This window comes from Rattus norvegicus, chromosome 4 (assembly GCF_036323735.1).
Source record: "Rattus norvegicus strain BN/NHsdMcwi chromosome 4, GRCr8, whole genome shotgun sequence".
Taxonomy (NCBI): Eukaryota; Metazoa; Chordata; class Mammalia; order Rodentia; family Muridae; genus Rattus; species Rattus norvegicus.
The window spans coordinates 30,285,666-30,295,262 of NC_086022.1; the positions used below are offsets into that span (position 1 = coordinate 30,285,666).

General features: G+C 40.8%; 1 long non-coding RNA gene across 1 annotated transcript; it reads left to right on the forward strand.

Moving 5' to 3' along the window:
- Window positions 1-1,900: 1,900 nt before the first annotated feature.
- LOC120102226 (uncharacterized) lies at window positions 1,901-9,323 on the forward strand. Its single transcript, XR_005503430.2, has 3 exons — window positions 1,901-2,000; window positions 6,895-6,975; window positions 8,955-9,323. It is a non-coding gene; the product is annotated as an uncharacterized LOC120102226 (long non-coding RNA).
- The last annotated feature ends 274 nt before the right edge of the window (window positions 9,324-9,597 follow it).

Genomic DNA, 9,597 nt, shown 5'->3' on the forward strand with positions numbered 1-9,597 from the left:
GGCAACCCAAGGCACACCCATCCTCGTCTTGATTAGCCTGATTATACCAATGCTCAGTTCTGTGGTGCCCTGTCTTGTCTTCTCTCCAAGACAGTGAGTCTCTCAAGGTCTAAAGAGCCTAGGGCGAAGATTAGAACACAGCTGACTGCATCAGCCCTGCCAAATGCTGATGTTAGGATATTTCTTTTTAAGCCGAGTACCCAATGGGAAGGAGATATTCCTTTACAGTTCTCCTAATTCTCAAAAAAGAAGTTGCCTCTTTTCTTATAAGGTGATTGAACTTTTTTGTCTTTTATTAATTTCAATTAGAATTAATTAAACTTAATTAGAATAAAGTCCACCTAGAACCATATTTCACCAGAAGCAGCGCTTGTGGTTCTGAGGATTTTCAAGGTTCTGCTTTGGCACACACTTCTCTTATCTGTTGGATAGGTACAGAGAGAATATGAATTCCTCACGCACTCTCCCAGTCCTAGTTCTGGTCTTTGAGCCTTTGTGAGACACCAGATTCAGCTTTCAGTGTCCACTTGAGAATAAGTACAGTGGGTTATATGCCCTCTGAGAGCAGACAGCCACCGTTCCAAAGACTGCAGCTTTGATGGTCCAGCAGAAGTAGTTAATGACCTGCTTGTATTTAAGAACTCTGCCTACATCGCTCCTGTATCCTCATTGTCTAAGTTCTGTGAGGTTGGAGATTTTGTTCATGGGTTTATTCTCAGAAGCTAGAAATGTGTTACTTTCCTTGTCGCACAAACAGAATATCTGACAAAAGGAAAGTTTAAAATATACTTTAAACTAAAATCGAGTTACAGTACCTTCTCCACTCCTTTATCTCCTGCCATCCCCTCCCAGGCACTCACGCTCAACCCTTCCCAGGTTTCCTACTCTCAAATTGATAGTCTCTTTTTCTTTGATTATTATTGTTATGAACATGCACGCACAGCCATACGTGTATCAATATGCAGGTATGTAAATACAGCCTATGAAACCCACTTTTGTTGCACTGGATCCACTTTTATTGCTTGCGTGTATAATACGGTTTTGGGACTGAGCCTTTCGTATTGGATAACTCATATTGCTTACTCTGTCAGCAGTCCTGGGTTGCCTGTAGTCCTTTGTTTAAGGGGGGATGCAGTGAAATTGAGCTCATTCCATGTTACCATGTCTGTTGATATTGCCAGTGTTCTGGTCTTTATACAGTTATTTATAGGAGAGACTTTCACCACAGACCTCCCAATATCTGTATTCTGAAAGCTTTCTGTCTCCTCTTCCACGTTGCTCCCTGAGTCATAGAATATGTGAGGTAGACGTATCTCCTGGGACTGGGCTCCCCCACGATCTGTTGTGTAGGGAAGGACGAGGGAGAAACAAGAAAAAGGATTTACAGCATATCAGTGTTTGATAGTGGGGGTTCTTGGTGGTCGAAGCTTGTGGTGACTTGCACACTCAGGTCGGGGAGAAGGGTAAGATGAAGAGGGACAGAGAGGAGAGAGGGAGAGTAAATACAAAAGTAGGAGGTCTGTCTATAACATCTAGTATCCCTCCTAGGGCTTTATTTCCACCAGAATAAGATTCATGGCTGAAAGATTCCACAACCTTTCAAAATGGTACCACCAACAATTAGGAATCCAAAATTCAGAGATAAAAGCCCACAGGAGCTATTTAACTTTAAAATTAAAAGCATAGAGTTGTAGCTTAAAAAAAAAACAAACCTTTTTTTAAATAAAACAAAAGCCCCTAGAACAATAAAAAGAAATGTCTAATAGGAGCTAGATAATAGTTCACCACTTAAGAGGACCCAGGTTTGGATCCCAGAACCCACGTAAGGTGGCTCACACCTAGCCCGCTCTACCTTTATGACATGTTACTTGATGTCACAGAGTTGTTGTGAACAAGAATTGCATAAAAGATGAAAGCCTTTAGAGTGAACCCTGACACTTAGGAGTTGGTTAACAGTTGTCAGTTTTGATCAGGTCTTAAGTCCCTTCTGAATCTGAGAGGTAATGAACAGTGGTTGGTGCTTAATCCCCAGTTGGAGAACTTGCCAAGCATGTGTGAAGCCTTGGTGTGTGGACCTAGTCTTGAACTTGAGTAAGGGGTAGGGTGAGAGCTGAGGAAAGTAGCCATAGTACATCCAAGGTTAAGGCCAATCTCCCTCCCTGCTAGGGTGTCATCCTTTGAACAGTAGTGTCATGGGACTCTAAGTTGTAATGAAGTGGTGAGGTCATCAAGTGTGGGACAATGTGTAGTCGAATGCAGCTAAGGAGCACTGTGTTGGGGAGCCTCAGATAGCTGAGGAACAGGAAGCAAGCACAAGGGGTCTGTCACCTAGGCATAAATTGTGTTAGAAACACGAGAAGCCCAATTTTGTTGTGAGAAGATAGGTTTTTTAATAGAATTGCCCTGTTCTTTTCCCTAACGAGAGCCTTTATCAATTTAAGATACTCAGTTTCTGGGAGTCTTTGGTTAGGTTTATCAGTATCTAAGAGTTGGGCTTGGATTGAACTTTTGTCCACTCATACTTTAAATCTGAAAAGTGCATTATACGTAATACGGTAAAAACGGATAATTTTAAATCTATAACTATATTTAAATATCATAACATACTGTACACACAACACATAAAGATGTATAATCTGCTTGATATATACAATTTGTATCTGTGCAATCTATATGAAGGAAGTAAGGTATGGATTATTTTTAGGGTAATGAAGGAAGTTTCTCGGAAGGCTGTGTATGGTGGCAAGGTGGCAAAAGCCTACAATTCCAGTACTTGGGAAAATGAGGCAGGAACATAGCCATGAGTTCAAAGTCAACCTGTATATACAGTGAATTGAAGCCCAACTGGGCTACAAAGTAAGATCCTGTCTCAAACAAACCAACCAAAAAAATAAAGTTCCTGGGAGTTTTTTAAAACATGGAAAATCTGTTGGTTGTTCAAATATCAATGCAAATGCTGGCTTTCTCACTTTAGAGTCAAAGGACTTTTATTTTTCAACTAAACTCAGCTGATTCATTACCATCACCAGAAGTTAACTGAATGATTTAATTGAATTTTTTTTTTAGTCATTTATACAGTAACTAGAGCAAAACTAGCTTTATCTCTAATCCGAAACTTCTAGAGGATGGAATGTTGGCATATGAGAAGAAAATATTAGCGCTTTCCGTTTTGTGATTATATGTGTAACTAAATGAAGATAATATCTATCTGCAGCAGACCTTAATACTTATACATGTGTATAGCAACAAGTGTATATAATTTGTAACTATGTTCTTTTACAAACATCAAGCTCCATTTTTAATTGCTGTTTATTTTAAACAGGGCCACAGACTCAGACCCACCTAGAGACCATTGTTCCTAGCTAGCAGCCACTTTCCCTCAGATGTCATTTCCAGTTCAGCACACGTCCTTTGTTTCACCTTATGCTTCTGCAAGAGTATGGCAGAATAACTGAAGCTTTGAGCAAGAGCCTGCGGGGATCCGTTCTCCTAACCTCTTCATTTGACAGGGGAAGAAACTGAGGCTTATAGGGGTTAAGGGATTTACCCAAGCTGACAAGTTAAGGTTGAGCTCGACAATATGGGAAACGAATGGAAAATCCAGTTAATGCTTAGCTAGCGATGGTAATGTGTCATGGGACTGGCTTGCAGAAATTAAATCCGTTAATAATCCCCAAACCTTATTTTAGCTAGAAGTTTTAAATGCCTTACCTATCAAACCTTTTGCTGAAGATGACAATGGAATGGCTCTCTTTCTTTAGGCACCCAAGAATGTCTGCACTGAGCAAAAATGTCACATAAGGAGCAGCCCGAGTATCTGATGACAATATAAATTTGGGTGTTACACATAGTTCTTAACAATACACAATTGACTCAAACAGGTAGATTTAAACAAATAAACCTTCTATACTCTTGTTTATAAAAACGTAAGAAATAGTATTTTCCAATAGGCAAAAGATTACTTAAATTATTTGTTTACTTATTTATCTGTATGTGACTGTATGCCATATGCATGGGGGTGCCTATCAAGAACAGAAGGGAGCCTCGAATCCCCTGGAGCAAGAGTTATAGCAGCTACCTGGTATGGGTGCTGGGAACCAAACCGAAGTATTCAGGAAGAGCAGAAAATACTCAACTGAGGAACCATCTCTCCACCCCACCCCTAAAACTTGGAAATGGTGCAACTTTGCTCCATAAAAGACTTCTGTTTCAGAATTTAAGAGCAAACCAGCACTGGGCTATTTGTCATATGCTATTGTCTAGTAAATATTGTAATTTAATTCTGGACTCCTTCTTATCTTCCTTCCTGATCCGGCCAGGGGTTTAATTTCCAATGTTTAAAGATTTTTACTGAAATGTATGCAATTAAGACTATATTACTTTCACATATTTGAAAATTAAATCTTACTGCAATGAACTTTGGAGTCATTTGACCCATTCATGAGCAAAGCAGAGCAAACACAGTCCATCGAACTACCATCACCAGCAAAACCCTTGAAGATTAATGCCGTTACTGTGAAACTCATGACAATATACATTGATTTAGGAAGAATTGATTTTTTTTTATGCTGAATTATCTGTTTCCCAATTAGGATATCTTTCCATTTAATCTGTCACTTCTATTCCTCCAACAAACAATATTTTTTTTGGCATTCTATTGTTTTCTCATTACACATTGTGTTTAAGGCAGCTTTGACTATCTTTTCATAACATAGTCATTGTGTTAGTGAATTCTCTTGTTTGTAGCCTAGTTTTCCAATGATTCCCTTCCACAGATGCCCCTGTCTCCTGTGTTGATGATGATAAAGTCAGTGCTTCCCAATTTTTATACTTCTTATATTATTCTTTTACATAACCACTAACTAGACTTTTAGAGTAGTTATCAATTATTCTCCAATTGCAGATAATCTAAGGCTCCTCGCCATTCTAATACTGTAGTGAACACTTCTTGGAAAGTCAGCTCTCTCATAGAAACATAAGCCTAAGTCACTTGCTAATCAGTTTAGAGATGCAATCCAAGCTCATTGTCACCGTCCCTCTCCTGGTTAACTGCCTGTGAACCAGACTGGACTCCTTTCTCTTATTGTTCCTATCCTAACATCTATGGATGCTTAGCGTGTGTCCCCACTGTAAAGCTTAGTTCAGGAACTTATTCTTTCTCCCCTCTTCCCTGCACCATGCTAATGTCAATTAATGTATTTATAGCCTCAACCCCATCTCCCTTGCGACTTCAGTGGCTAGGAAACTGAAACTTGGAAAGCCACTATCTCTCCCAACCTAATTCTTTCCGTTCCCCACATCCTAGCCTGGTCACTGCTTTGTCACATCTAAACTGATATTTTTACATGTACCAATTAGCTGCAGGGATGGTCTTCCTTAGCAACTAGGATTCCTCAATTCCATGCACCTGCAAAGTATCTTTTCCCCCTTTAGGGACCAACTCAAGGACCATCTTCTTGGTGAAACAGACCCCAGTGTGCCCTCATCCCCACCCATACCTATCAAAGGAGAGCTGCCCACTGGTGTGTGGGCACCATTCCGGAGGTTACTTTTATGTTCAGTTGCTAAGGTTTGCTATAAGTGGAACAGAGATTCATCAGAATTGGCACAGACTGGCTTTCTCCCAGTTTTGGTGAACTGGATTTGCTTAATGTGACTTGAAGGTTATTCCTATGAATCTATTTCCACCTTCAGGATAAACACAAACTTGGCATTGTAGAAGGGGCCTCTAGCTCTAGGGATGCTTAAAAGCTAAGAGTCAAGTTGGCCTCTCCCCCCCACTCTCTCCTGCCTCAGGCGCTTGCCTGCTTGACTGTTAATGATCTTCACCTTAGGCTCTGAAGCACAATGATTTGAGGCCCCCAGTGACTGCCTCAACTTCAGACAGAGCTTTTGGTTCTGCTTTTCTTTCTCTTTACATTTTTGTGAGGAAGAGATTCAGCAGATCTGTAAGGTAGTTTGATAGAAAAAATAAAATCTTAGGAAACTGGGAAGCGGGTGCCAATCCATCATCTAATCCAGCTCTTTGCTTCCAGAAAGATCTGAGGAGCTAACTGGTCCCCTATTTGAAAGGTTTATGGGAACGAAGGTCTTTTGCTCACTGAAGGCAGCATTTGTCAGCAATGGGGTGCCTAACGTCTCACATCCTAGCCTGGTCACTGCTTATGTCTTGTCTAATCTCGGTCCAAGTCCAATGACCGAGGAGACAAGCGAATCAGCTGCCTCCATGACGACTGGGTAAATACCTCTGGGTGCATACCTCTGGGTGCAGGGCTTCTAGGGTAAAGCATGATGCTTTTTCTCTCTGAGGAAAGCATGTCATGAGTGTCTAAAATATACCAGAAGAGCCTCTTTCTCTGGGTCCTGCTCTCCAAGTAGAGGTGAGGTGGAGGAGTGATTAGTGTCTACTCTGCACTCATTGTTCATTATGGAAAGGGACAGCATGGCCCTGGCATGTGATGTTTGCTTTCTACAATTCAGCTGCCCTCTCCGAACTGCTCCTAAGCAGGCACAGTATTCCAAGTTCCACCAGCACTGTTTGTGAACGTCTAGGGAGACGTTCAAAGCCAGTTACCCATCTACTAGCTGGAGTGTGCTTTCCTTTCCGCTGCATCCCCTGTAAAGGAGACAAAACTGCTAACATATGTTTCTGTTGCTAGACCTTAGCCTTATCACAGTTAGAAACTGTAGAAAATCAATTACGTGCTTCGAATCACTGCCCTTCCTGGCACAAAAACCCTTCTTCATTCTTGCGGGATAGTGAACGCTTTGCAACGTCTACTGCTAACAGCCGGTTAGGCTTCTCGGCTAACTGAATGTAGTACAAATAAACCAAACAGAAGGCGGGTGGAATGCTAACCATCTTCTCTATCCTCTTTTGTGGCCTCCTTGTAGCTTGGGACCAGTCCGCCGTGCTGCTACAACATCTGGCCAGCATTCGAGGTTGTTTCTCAAGGACACAAGAGTGCACCTCCGGTGAATTTCAACTTTCAACATCTCTCTGGCTCTAATCTATATTTAATGTTTCATGACTGGTAGTCAAAGACGCTTCAGCTAAATATCAGATTGGAATGAAAATGATCCTTGGGAGAACATTTGCTTCTAGCATACGCCAGCAAAGCGTCTGTGACAGAGTTCTTCCCTAGAGACTTGTTGCCCATTCTCTAGCAGTAATAATAATTATGCCTTATGATTGCTGTGCCCACATAATCACAGATCACTTCATCAATGCAATCCCGAGGGGAAGCCACCTCTATTCCTCCCTGGATGTCAGTCACAGAGAGCGGCAACCCTAGGGATCTCCAGTCTTTCCTTTACCCTTTCAGGGCTGTGTTGTTAGCATTGCATTTCTTTCTATTCTTCCCGATGCAAATGATGTGTAAATCATGCCCTCCAGAAGGCACATGTGGTGCCTGGGAAAAGGGGGGAAGGGGCGAAAAGCTGGTATATTCTTCTCCCTTGCCCCCCCACCCCGCCCCAACCTACCACAGGGATTTCTCCCATGGAACATAATTACATCTGTGCCATATGGGCTCATTTATATTCTATTACAGGTTAAGCTAATACGACTCAGAAATATGCTAAAAATACCTCAAAGTATTCTAGAACTGTCAAAACACTTGTCATTTCTGCCTCATTCGTTTGATTGCTAGTGTTTTTATTTTTGTTGAAAGATTCAGAGAGATAGGACAAAGCCCCGGCACGCTGCAGTCCAGCCTGCAGATACACATCAATTTCCTGTACTATTGCAATCTTTGGGTGTGTAAAGAAAAGGACATCTTTAAAATCCTGGAACGGCCCCAGAACATGGGCACCGAAGCCCATACACTTGTGGATTTTAATTTCCCAAGAGATAGAAAGTACAGATTTCAGATGCGTGGTTTAGTCAGCTTTAGAATATTTCTCGGTCTTTGTTTGATGTAATTATTCACCGGGATAGAGAAACACCTGCAGCGGGGCTGACACACCAGAGAGGCGTGCTGCTTGAGTTAGAAAATGGGGTTCGGATGTCAGGGAAATCTTGTCAGGATTTCACATGTGACCTGGTAATGAGAAGCACAATCTGTAATGAGTAATGAGTTAAGTAATGATTTACACGGGTCCGGTGGTGGCTTTTATGGAATGGTTAAAGTCCAGCAACCCCACTAATTTCTACCTTCAGTTTGCAAAACTGGTAGGTCATGCCCATGTAGACTTTTGATCTAATGGCTTGTTTATGCAATTAACTTCCCCCTCCCCCATCATCACTATCTTAACATATTCATGGAATTTAAAAAATTAGTCTTGGAAACAGAAGAGTAAGCAACGATATTCCATTTTCTATGCTCGGCAAGCAACATTTCCAAGGTTTATAAGGTGATAATCAGATTAGCCATCAGCTGAGTACACAGACCATTTAGCTGAGAACTGAATTCCCACGGAGGCATAGTTCTCTAATTCACTAGTAACTGTGATACGCCATCAGGTTAGGACTGCCTGGGTTCTAGCCTTAACGTGGCTATTCAATAGATTGCTATCTTGGAAATGTATCACTTTCCCAGTGCTCAGCATTTATAAAATCAGCCCGCTATCAGCAACTGTCTTAGGGCATTGTCGAATTAAAAAGAAGATACTGGGAAACAGAGAGATGGTTCAGCTGTTAAGAGCACTTGCTGCTCTTGCAGAGGACCTGGGTTTAGTATCCAGCACCCATATGGTGACTCACAAACGTCCTTTCCTCTAGTTCCAGATGATCTGATGCCCTCTTCTGACCTCCAAGGTGAAGCATTCGTGCATATAAAATAAGATAAATCTAAAGTAGAGTGTAATGTTATAAACTAGCAAGCATGGTCTCTGTCACACATCAATTACTTGGTTAGTTTTGGTTTTTAAACGTGTTGATTTTAGTTTTAATATCAATAGCTTCTTTACGTAACTTTACAACTAATTTTATTGTTCTTTTTCTTTTTTTTCAGTCTAAGTCATGGACAGATTGTGTAGGCTAAAGAATTTCAGCATTTTTGGACTACATCATTAAGGTCTTATTTTATTTAGAATCAATAGAGAAACCAAGAATTCTTGTGAACAGAAATAGAAATTTCATAGTAAATGTCATTAAAACTATTTTTCCATTTTAACATATAATTCTAATATATTGTTTGGGATACAACAATATATTGGAATAGTCCCACAATTGAAATGTTACAATTAAATAAAAAAAATTCAGTGTCTAGAAACCAAACAATTGAGCCAGTAACTGTAACCAAAATTTAAAATTTCCTTCTTTATAAAGATGTGTGTGTGTGTGTTGTGTGTGTGTGTGTGTGTGTGTGTTTGCGTGTGTCCATGTGGCTATCTGAAGTTTTGAAAGTGTGTACACCTGCATAGATCTATATGTGTACATGTGTACAAACCAGAGAATTGCTCCTGTATATATATATATATATATATATATATATATGTGTGTGTGTGTGTGTGTGTGTGTGTGTGTGTGTGTGTGTGTGTGTGTAAAGAGGCTCTAATTTTAAGGTCATTTGAGTGTTCCTGCATGGCTTCAATACTTGGCTGATTGGTGTGCAATGCTGGGCTCTAGACTACCTCCCTCTTTGGCTTTCCCAT